Source organism: Geotrypetes seraphini, chromosome 3 (assembly GCF_902459505.1).
Source record: "Geotrypetes seraphini chromosome 3, aGeoSer1.1, whole genome shotgun sequence".
Lineage (NCBI taxonomy): Eukaryota > Metazoa > Chordata > Amphibia > Gymnophiona > Dermophiidae > Geotrypetes > Geotrypetes seraphini.
Window position 1 is genome coordinate 242,501,884 of NC_047086.1, and position 11,470 is coordinate 242,513,353.

Here is an 11,470-nt window from a genome sequence, read left to right on the forward strand (position 1 = left end):
TTCAACATCTATATGTCCTTCCTAAAACTCCTCCACCTATCCCCCCTTGAAACAATTTACACTTATGCAGACGACATCCTCGTTCTCCTCGAGACCGATTCGAACCTCACCGACCTATCTAAGAACATATCCTCTTGTATAATGAACCTATAATCCTGGGCCCACACTGTGCAAATGAAATTGAATGAGTCCAAAACAAGACTTCTTTGGCTCGGTCCAAAACTAGATCACCTACCCACCTTCATCCCACTACCCTCTGGCTCCTCTCTGCAGCTTGAGTTCTCGAGCAAGGTCTTGGGCATCATCATTGATTCCACATTGTCCTTCAATGACCACCTCCAATCCTTGGTAAAATATGCTTTTTCAGTCTTCACATGCTGAGGAAAGTTAGATCTTGCTTCCATCAAAAACATTTTACCCTCCTTGTCCAATCCATCATCCTCTCCAGATTGGACTATTGCAACTCTATCTACTTAAGCCTAACTAAGAAAAACCCCCACAGACTCCAACGGATTCAGAATGCCGCGGCCAAGCTCATCTTCGCTAAAAGTAAATTTGACCATGTCTCCCCGCTCCTGGCCAAGCTCCACTGGCTTCCGATAATCGCCAGGGTCCACTATAAATGCGCCTGTTTAACTTTCAAAATCCTATATGGTATCCTCCCTCCCTTTATCCCTCTTTCTTGGAATTCCTCAAACCCTAATACCACCAGATCCTCCCAGAAATTAAAACTATCCTTCCCCTCGCTAAAAGGCATTTCCCACACAGGAAAGCTAGGGACCTCCCTCCACTTCAAAATCACTGAGCTCTGGAACAACCTTACCTCCCCTCTTCGGAACTTGAGCTCTCTCCAAGTTTTCCGCAAACATCTGAAAACCTGGCTTTTCTCAAAAAACGTAAGTCTCCCTCCAACTTAGGAATCAAGGAAACTCTTATATCTTGCCATCCCATGTCCTGTAAATTTTCTTCCCACTTCCCTCTAACCCTTTGTTGTAGTTCCTTCCTATTTCTCCTACTGTAAACCGCGTCGAGCTCTACGAACGTGGAGATGATGCGGTATACAAACCTAAGGATTAGATTAGATTAGATTATGGGCATTGGTCCTCCTCTCTATGGTCCCTAACCCACCCCCAAGATGACTTAAGCTGCCTCTGTGCTGGACGACTAGGCTTTCCTATGTCCGGCGGCCAGGTGATGATGGTCTGGCGGCTGAAATTTAAAGTTGTGAATGAATAAAATTTTTATGGGAGTGGGAGGGGGTTGGTGATCACTGGAGTAGTGTGTGGGGGTCTGTGTTATGTGTTTGCAGTGCTTATCTGGTGAGTTTGGTGGGTTTTTGTGAATTAGACCATGTTTCACAGTTTACCAAGTTTGGTTGAAATCTGTCCATGTGTTTCAGAGTTATGCTGGAACATACATACATACACAAAGATACATCCGATTTTATATAGAGAGATTAAACATATTGAAGTTTTGATAAACAGAAGGAATAATTGAGCATTAGGATTAGGGTGGGTTGCCACCCTTCATCTCCCAGGGGAGTCTGCATCTCCTCCCCCCTCCTAAATAAAGCCAAAGTGGTAAGGATACTGGTTGTTATGTAAGCGATGGGATAATACCCAGTTAAGTTGTTAAGGTCACAAAGATAGCTGGTTATGTGCTGGCTTTGTTTTTATGTACTGGGTGCATGCAGCATAAACATCCATTTCTCCTGTATTATAGAACAGGCTCTACATAGGCAGATTCTGTTCTAAAATGCTGGTGGAAGTTGAGACACCTTGATCTGCATGTCTCAATTCCTACTTCTAAGAAATACTGTATACCTTAAATAAAAATGAAAATAAAATCAATTTCTGGCAGAAATTTAAGTGTAAACTTGCACATCACAACTGAGTACACACACATGTCCGGAACAGTTTATGGTATGGCATAGTATGGGGTATAGTATTATTTATTTATTCAATTTTCTATACTGTTTTCCCAGGAGAGCTCAGAATGGTTTACATTAATTTATTCCGATACTCAAACATTTTTCCCTGTCTGTCCCGGTGGACTCGCAATCTATATAATGTATCTAATGTGACTTGCCCAGGGTCACAAGGAGCATGGTGTGTTTGAGCCCACAACCTCAGGGTGCTGAGGCTGTAGTTTTAACCACTGTGCCACATTCTCCAAGTTAGGCCTGTCTTTAATACTAACTCTCAAGCAACCAGAAACTACATTTATCTGACATCTGTCAATCCCCAAGAGTGCTGGTTAATTGAGAATCTACTGTAGCTGAGTACAGGGGGTTTTACACACTCTGGGAAGCACCTCAGTCCTGACCAAGACCCACTACATCCCAGTTATGCCACTGCAATGGGGTCATGCCCAGATATTAAGCAGCATTTAACTAACCAGCTTGGTTAGGGTGACCTGGGAGCAGAGCATAGATGGAGGTAATATCCACTAACTGGTTAAGCGATTTGGCTAAAGTTAGGACAACTGAAAAGACTGTCCTAACTTTATCTGCCAAATTAATTAGGCACCAGTCTCAAAATCGGCTGGTGCCCAGTTAACTTCTGGGTTGCCACACTAACTTGGATATTCAACCCCAGAGGTTGGACATGCTCTGGCATTGAAAGCCAGGGTTATTTCAAACAGCAGCTTTTAGTGGCTTATAAGCTGCTTACCCCAGGTACATTAGATAGACTGTGAGCCCACCGGGACTGCGGCTAGCAGAGGGAGAAAGGCAAAGGAGAGAGTTAGCAGAGAGAAGCGGAGGACAGAGAGAGAACTAGGGGAGGCGGCGAGAGTTAGCTCCACCTACCCCCCGATGTCATCCACTGGGCTCCAACTCATATGGGGAGAAGCCAACAGCACTCAGCCATTCGACACGCGTCAAAGGCAAGCGTTAAAGACGCTCGCCTTAGTGAGAGCACCTTTGTGAGGGGCCTTGAGAAGGGACAAACCACCGCTATAGGAGAAGTAGAAGGAGACCAGAGCAGGCACAGAGGACAGAGAACCAAGCAGGCTCAGCAGGTACAGAGGACACACAACCAGGAACAAGGGACACAGCAGACACAAGGATAGCCAGCAGACACAGAATACATCCACAGCAGACTGGCAAGCAGGCTAAAATTGAAGCAGCAGACAGAAGCAGGATGTTGAGCTACCCAGTTTTCTGCACCGTCTGCACCTCTGGGAGGCGGTCTTACTTATGCGCTCGATGCGAAGAACTGGAGAACCTGAAGAAACAAGTCAGACTCCTGGAGTGCAGAATACTGGAACTGGAGACACTTCAAGCAATGGAGGAGGAAGACAGAGATGCAAAGAACTCCAAGCAGTGGAGGAGGAAGATAGAGAGGCAGAGAACATCGAGACAGAGAACACCATCAAGGAAGAAGTCTGACAGCTGGAGAAGTTCATAGAGGAGGCATACAGGGAGGCCATGGAAAATCACCAGCAACAGTGGAACTGCCAAGACTCATCTGCAGAGAGTGTGGACCACCCAACGGACAACCACCACGAAGGAATAGGTGACACAGCAGCGAGAATGAAGGACACAGACCTATGGTTAGAGAAATGGACGTACACCAGGGACATAGACCTGCGGCTGGAGAATCAAGAGAAGACAGAAAGGACAGCAATCATTGTGGGGGACTCCATCATCAGACAAGTCGACAACCACATAGCGGGAGGAAGACTAGACCGGTTGGTGACCTGCCTACCAGGAGCCAAGGTAGAAGACATAGTGAGCCGCATCGACAGGATCATCGACAGTTTGGAAGAAGATGATACGGCAGTGGTGATCCATGTGGGGACAAACAACGTGAGCAACAGGAACTACAACAGGGATGTACTGAAGGACCAGTTTTGGATGCTAGGAAGGAAGCTGAAGACCAGAACACAGAGGATAGCATTCTCTGAGATCCTACCGATACCGAGGGCTAATGAGAAGAGGCAGATAGAGCTGCAAGCAGTTAACGCATGGATGCGGCATTGGTGTGAGGAAAAAGGATTCCACTTCATGCGCAACTGGACGACATTCTGGGGGAAGAGCAAGCTATTCAGGAAGGACTGACTCCACTTCAGTAGAGACGGAACGAGGCTACTTGCAAGCAACATCAAGAGAGAAGTTGAGATATTTTTAAACTAGGAAGAAGAGGAAAGCCGACAGACGACCGAGAGAGAGAGTTGATGGTTCGGGAACCGGTATACCCAGAGGATACCGTGCAGGATGATAGAGGGGAAGACTCACCAGAGGATACCGTGCAGGAAGATAGAGGGGAGGACTCACCGGATCACAGGCAAGCCAGACCGCAAGGGACATAAGAGGGAAGGAAATGCAAGAAAAGAACAGGCCACAAATTCAAGTGTATGTAAACGAACGCAAGGAGCCTAAGGAATAAGACGGGTGAATTAGAAGCTTTGGCACAAATAGATAACGTGGACATCATCGGCATCACGGAAACATGATGGACTGAGGAAAACGTCTGGGACACTATGCTACTAGGATACAACCTATACTGCAGAGACAGAGTGGCTCAAAAAGGTGGGGACATTGCCATATACGTCAAAGAGGGAATCGAATCTACTGGAGAGACTACACCACAACTGATGGATAAGTTAGAGTCTCTATGGGTCAAAATTCCGGGAACAAATGGACTGGAAACAAAGATTGGCATCTATTACCGACCCCCAGGGCAGTCAGAAGAAATTGATGGGGAAATGATGGATGAGATTAAATGCAACTGCAAGGGAGGCAACACAGTTATCATGGATGACTTCAACTATCTGGGGACAGACTGGAACCTAGGCATCTCCGGCTGTGCTAGGGAGACCAAGTTCCTGGATGCTGTAGACGACTGCTTCATGTAAAGGAAAGTACAAGAGGAAATGCAATTCTGGACTTAATTCTAAATGGACTGTGAGGACTGGCACAAGATGTAGAAGTGGAAGGGACGCTGGGAGGCAGCGATCACAATATGATCCGCTTCGACCTGGATGCAGGGGAGAAACATCAGTCCAGAACGATGGCCACAGCGCTGAACTTCCGAAAAGGGAATTACAAAGGGATGAGACTCATGGTAGGGAAGAAGAATGAGAAGAGGATAAGCATGGTAAAAACGTTAGAGCAAGCTTGGTCCCTTTTTAAAGACATAGTCACCAAGGAGCAAAATCTATATATACCGCGTATCAACAAAGGATCCAAGAGTTAAAAGAACAAAAAACTGGCGTGGCTCACTGTAGAAGTGAAGGAAGCAATCAGAGACAAGAAAACTTCATTTAAGGAATGGAAAACTGGAATAAGCACAAACAGCATCAACGCAGGTGCCAGAAGGCGGTAAAAGAGGCCAAAAGAGACTATGAGGAAAAAATAGCCAAGGAGGTGAAAAACTTCAAGACATTATTTCGATATATTAAGGGGAAACGACCCGCGAAGGAAGCGGTGGGACCATTGGATAACCATGGAATAAAGGGAGTGCTAAAGGAGGACAAAGAAATCGCAGACAAACTGAACACATTTTTGCGTTTTTATTTACCGAAGAAGATCTACACAGCATACTGGAACCCATCAGGCTATATGCTGGAAACGAAGACGGGAAACTGACAGGGTTGACGGTCAGTCTAGAAGAGGTATACAGGCAGATCGATAGGCTTAAGAGCGATAAATCCCCGGGACCGGATGGCATCCATTCGAGGGTCATCAAGGAACTGAAAGGGACTATAGCTAAACTGCTTCAACTAATGTTATGCCGATCTTCAAAAAAGTTTCGAGGGGAGATCCAGGAAACTACAGACCAGTGAGTCTGACCTCAGTACCGGTAGAGGTACTGATGGTAGACGCGCTGATAAAGGACCGCATCATCGATCACCTTGACGAACATGGTTTAATGAGGACCAGCTAGCACGGTTTCAGCAAAGGCAGATCTTGCCTGACGAACTTGCTGCACTTCTTTGAGGGAGTAAACAGGCAGATAGACAAGGGCGACCCAGTCAACATTGTATATCTGAATTTTCAAAAGGCGTTCGACAAGGTTCCGCATGAACGACTACTTTGGAAAATTGCGAGCCATGGAATCGAGGGTGAAATATTCACGTGGATTAAAAACTGGCTGGAGCATAGGAAACAGAGAGTGGGGGTAAATGGACAATACTCAGACTGGAGGAGTGTTACAGCGGGGTGTCACAGGGCTCGGTGCTTGGACCCGTGCTCTTCAATATCTTTATAAACAATCTGGACATTGGTACGACGAGTGAGGTGCTTAAGTTTGCGGACAATACAAAGTTATTCAGAGTAGTGAAGACACAGGGGGATTGTGAAGATCTACAAAGTGACATAATCAAGCTTGAAAAATGGGCAGCGACATGGCAAATGAGATTCAACATAGATAAGTGTAAAGTGATGCATGTCGGTAACAAAAATCTCTTGCACAAATACAGGATGTCTGGGGCGGTACTTGGAGAGTCCTCTCAGGAAAGAGACTTGGGAGTTCTGATCGACAAGTCAAAGAAGCTGTCTGCACAATGTGCTGCGGCGGCAAAAAGGGCGAACAGAATGCTAGGAATGATAAAGAAGGGGATCACGAACAAATCAGAGAAGGTTATCATGCCGTTGTACCGGGCCATGGTGCGCCCTCACTTGGAGTACTGAGTCCAGCACTGGTTGCCGTACATGAAGAAAGGCACGGTACTATTCGAAAGGGTCCAGAGAAGAGCGACTAAAATGGTTAAGGGGCTGCAGGAGTTGCCGTACAGTGAGAGATTAGTGAAACTGGGCCTCTTCTCCCTTGAAAAGAGGAGACTCAGAGGAGACATGATCAAAACTTTCAAAATACTGAAGGGAATAGACTTAGTAGATAAAGACAGACTGTTCACACTCTCCAAGGTAAGGAGAACGAGAGGGCACTCTCTAAAGTTGAACGTAAGGAAGTTCTTTTTCACCCAGAGAGTGGTGGAGATTTGGAATAATCTTCCGGAGTCTGTTGTAGGGGAAAATACCCTCCAGAGTTTCAAAACTAAGCTGGACTAGTTCCTGCTAAACTGGGACATACACAGATGAGGCTGGACTCATTTTAGAGCACTGGTCTTTGACCTGGGCTGCTGGGCATGATGGACCACTGGTCTGACCCAGCAGTGGCAATTCTTATGTTCTTATGTTTGAGTACCTAATTTGTAACCCATTCAGAGCTCCTTTGGGAAGACAGGCTAAAAAAAACTGAATGAATAAATAAATAAATACTGCTGCAGGCTGAATATTGGGACCAAAATGGAAAAATCTTTCTCTGCACATCTCCCAGGAGATTGTCAGAGATCGTGTGTACTTAGAAAAGATTAGATGTTAGACAAGTGTATAATCAAATAAGGGCGAAGATGATTTATTGCACGTCAAGAGGTAAGGGAGCGCTGAGATATGAAAGTTTTTCAAAGGATAGCTAAGGCAGGCAGTAGGGACAGCATATGGCATGAACTATGCAAAGGCCACTGCCCCTTCCTTTTAGATAAAAAATGAAAGATGCAGATGCAGTCTGTGAATTGTTTATGATAACAGTGCTGCTCTCACAGGGTTGGGTTTAGATAATGGACGCTGTCCTATGAAAAATGTTGTAAACAGTCTTGCAGTTGCTTTGAATTATTTACTTCTCAGAGTAGCTAAGTAACATAAGTGATTACTTTAGCTGCATGCAATGACTTCTTACATACAAGCTTAACTTTAATTGCACTACTTCTAGTTTTAATTAAGCTTTGTGAAAGAACAAAATAAATATTTTCATTGTCCTGTGAGCTGCTGTTTCCACAAACTAGAGCATGATGTAGCACAATGAAAGGCAAGTTAATTTTTATCAAAGTGAGAGAGTTAATGTTTTTCAAGACCAACTGCTGATGTAGGAAGCCATCTGTCAGCTAAATGTTAAAGACCAAAATAATCTGGCCAAAAATATATTGCTGTTATTTTTTTTTCTCCCCATCAGTAGAATTTGTCCATTCTATGAAAACAAATCATTTATATAGACTCATGCAGAGACCTTTATACATTATTGGCGCTATATTCAAAATGGTTTAACTAGGCCGGAAAGCCTCCTAGTCAATTTAAATCGCTTGTGCATGTCTATCCAGACAGTGCTGCCCCTGAACTGTTGGTTATTGGCAGGGTGGTACATGGACACAGCTAACAGATTATTAAGCAGCCAAACCGGTGCCAAACCCACCTCAACTCCCGGTCTAACCGCAAAATTTTGTGGCCCCTCATTTTTCACACTTGACTACTATAGCTGATTATTTTCCCTTGTAATACCACTTTTGCAGCCTTCCAAAACACCGGGTTTTCTAAATGTTTTTCATTAAGGGTCACGTAGTTCTTCCACCTGGCTTTCGGGGTCTCTTGGAACTTAAGATCCTTATAAAGAAATAAAGGGAACACCCATCTACACCCCTGTGTACGACACCCACCAATTTCCAGAAATTCCGACAGGAGATTGAGAAAGCTGACTTGGCATCCCTGGTGAAGCGCAGCTTTGGGCCAGTGGACAAACACTAGAAGCCAGCATGGGAAATCCTGCCAGGACCCTCTGGGCAACCTGGGGAGTGGTTCGCTCCTGAACTCCTAAACCCACAGGGGCCTTGGCGAAGGTAATGCCAGGGATTTTAGCGAAAGGTGCAGGGTACACCCCAAGGAACCATGCAGATATCACGGGGATCCAAGCTCTTAACTCGGAGGATGAAAGTTCAGAGTCCATGCCTTTAATTTCTCATTCAGGGTCCTCAGCTCTTGGAGATTCAGTATCCCAGCTGGAGAGGGGCTAACCATGATCAGGTGGCAGCCTGAATCTTAGAGGTGACCCGAGGATGTGAAGGTTGTTCAAACCCTCCAGCCATACAGGGTTTTTAATTGCGGAGGCATTCTAGGAACTAAAAGTTGGGGCTGTCTCAAGCCTCCATGGTCAGTGCTCACTAGTGCTGCCCGATTCAGGGGGAAAAATTTCGATTCGATTCGATTCAGCTTATTGAATTGGTTTTTCGATTTGATTCAATTCGATTTTCCTGCCCAATTAAGTGTTTTTTTTCAAACATCCTGGTGGGTATATTTTATAGCCTCTTCACCCCCTTTGCCTTCTCCTAACCACACTGGCGCTATGGTGTAAACAAAATAAACAAACAAAAAAGACTTTTCCTCTCTCTGTTAAATCCTAGCTCATGTTTGCGGTCTAACACCAGCTCTGGCAGGATACACTTTTCAAATCTGACATATTGTAATCAAAAAACAGAAAATAAAGTCATTTTTTCTACCTTTTGTTGTCTGGTCAATATTCAAATCCTGGTGGTCCCAGGCTCTGGTTGTCTTGCTTGCCAGGGTCTCCTTCTTTCTTCTTTCTCCATGCTAACCATCCATCTGCCATCTCTGTCCTCCCCTTCCGTTTTCTTCCCTCTCCAGGAGGTCTGTCACCTTTCCTTTTTTTCATCTCCCTTCACAGATCTACCTATTCTTAACTACCTTTTCATCCAGCATCTCTCCCTCCTTCCCCACCACCCCAGAGTACACCATCTCTCCCTTTCTTTTCCCAACTACCCTCCCATCCAGTATCTCTTCCCCCCCTCCACACCATCCCTTGTGTCCAACTTCTCTCCCTTTCTGTTCCTTCCCTCCCTAAATCCCATTGTCCATCATCTCTCTCCCTCTCCTCTATTTTCAGACCCATTATTTCTTACTCTCAAAGTCCAGCATATGCACGTCACTTTGAACCCCCCTTCCCTCCGTGTACCTCTACCCCAGGGCCCCCTTCCCCTGAAGGTCTGTCCCCCCTTGAAGGCCTGCACCTCCCCCTGAAGGATGGCACCCCACCCCTAAAGGCCTGCCTGTCCCACCATCCCTGAAGGCCTGCTTCCTCCTTGAAGGCTTGTTCCCCCCCCTTTAAGGCCTGTCCCCCCCTTAAAGGTCTGCAACCCATCCCTGAAGGCCTGCTTGTCCCCCCCTTGAAGGCATGCCTGTCCCCCCCTTGAAGGCCTGAATCCCCCCGGCTTGCCTGCCCGTCACCCCTTAAAGTCCTGTCCCGCCCTTAAAGGTATGCATCCCACCCCTGATGGCCTGCCTGTCCCCCCTTGAAGACCTGCCCCCCCCTTGAAGGCCTGCATCCCCCCCCAAGGTCTGCCTGCCTGTCCTCCCCTTTGAAGGTCTGTTCACCCCTGAAGGCCTGCACCTTCCCCTGAAGGTCTGTCCCCCCTTTGAAGGCCTGCATCCCCCCAAAGGTCTGTCTGCCTGCCTGTCCCCCCCTGAAGGCCTGTCCCACCCACCACCCGGAAGAACTGCTCACCCCCCCCCACCGGGAAGGCCTGCGTGTTCCCCCTGGTCTCCCCTGGTGTCCGGCTTCCCCCCTGACCTCCCCGCACCACTTACCTTCGAGGAACAGCTTGCAGATAAGATCACGATGCTAGCGATCTTTTCACTGCTTCTGAGCTGCTTCCTCTGCCGTGGTCCCACCCCTCCTCTGACGTCAGAGACAGGATCGTGGAGGAAACAGCTCAGAAGGAGTGAAAAGATCGCTAGCATCGTGATCTTATGTGCCGGCTGTTCCTCGAAGGTAAGCGGTGCGGGGAGGCCAGGGAGGAAAGCTGAATGCCAGGGGAGGGAAACGGACGCCAGGGGGAAGCTGGATTGCAGCACTTCCTGACTGACCCTCCCCCCTCACCATCTAAATCAGTTGCGGCAGCGGCCGGCCAGCAAGAGCAGCGCTGCCGCTCCTGCTTTAGGGGGCGAGGGGGGAGGGTCAGCCGAATTGGGAATCGATTTTTTTTAAAATTTGAATCGATTCGAATCGATTCACTTGAAGTGAATTGGTGAACCGATTTGAATCGTGAATTGGGCAGCACTAGTGCTCACTAATGAGCAGAATACATGTTTTCCCTCTGGCATCCAGAGATCACCTAAGATGTTAACAGATCACTGGGATGCTATCCAGTCTGTCACGAAGTATCACATGTATGATTATCTCCCAGTTGTCAAGACGTGTGTTTTTGCTGTAAAGAGCTTCTAGCTCTCAGAACAAGTTGGCTCCCTTGAGGCAATTGTAAACTGACTTGGAGGAGCTGAGGGAGACAGTAGTACATAGAAGACACTTACAGGGATGTTATTAGAGAAGTCCCATATCTACTCTGGCAGCCCCTGTGCTGACTGGGAGGTGGAAGGTTTCCTTAAAGGAAAGCATCATCCTACTGAAGTAGGAAATCCTGTAGCCAGGACCTGTTCACCAGGGGATGTATTTGGGCTGCAAAAACCCAAGGGAACGGTACAATTAGGGTGAAGAACTTATGTGCACGACAGAAAAGCGGGACTTGGTGTGATTGTATGTGATGATCTTAAGGCAGCCAAACAGGTTGAAAAGGTGATGGCGAAAGCTAGAATTCTAGGGTGTATAGGAAGAGGTATGGCCAGTAGAAAAAAGGAGGTATTGATGCCCCTGTATAAGACTCTGGTGAGACCTCATTTAGAATA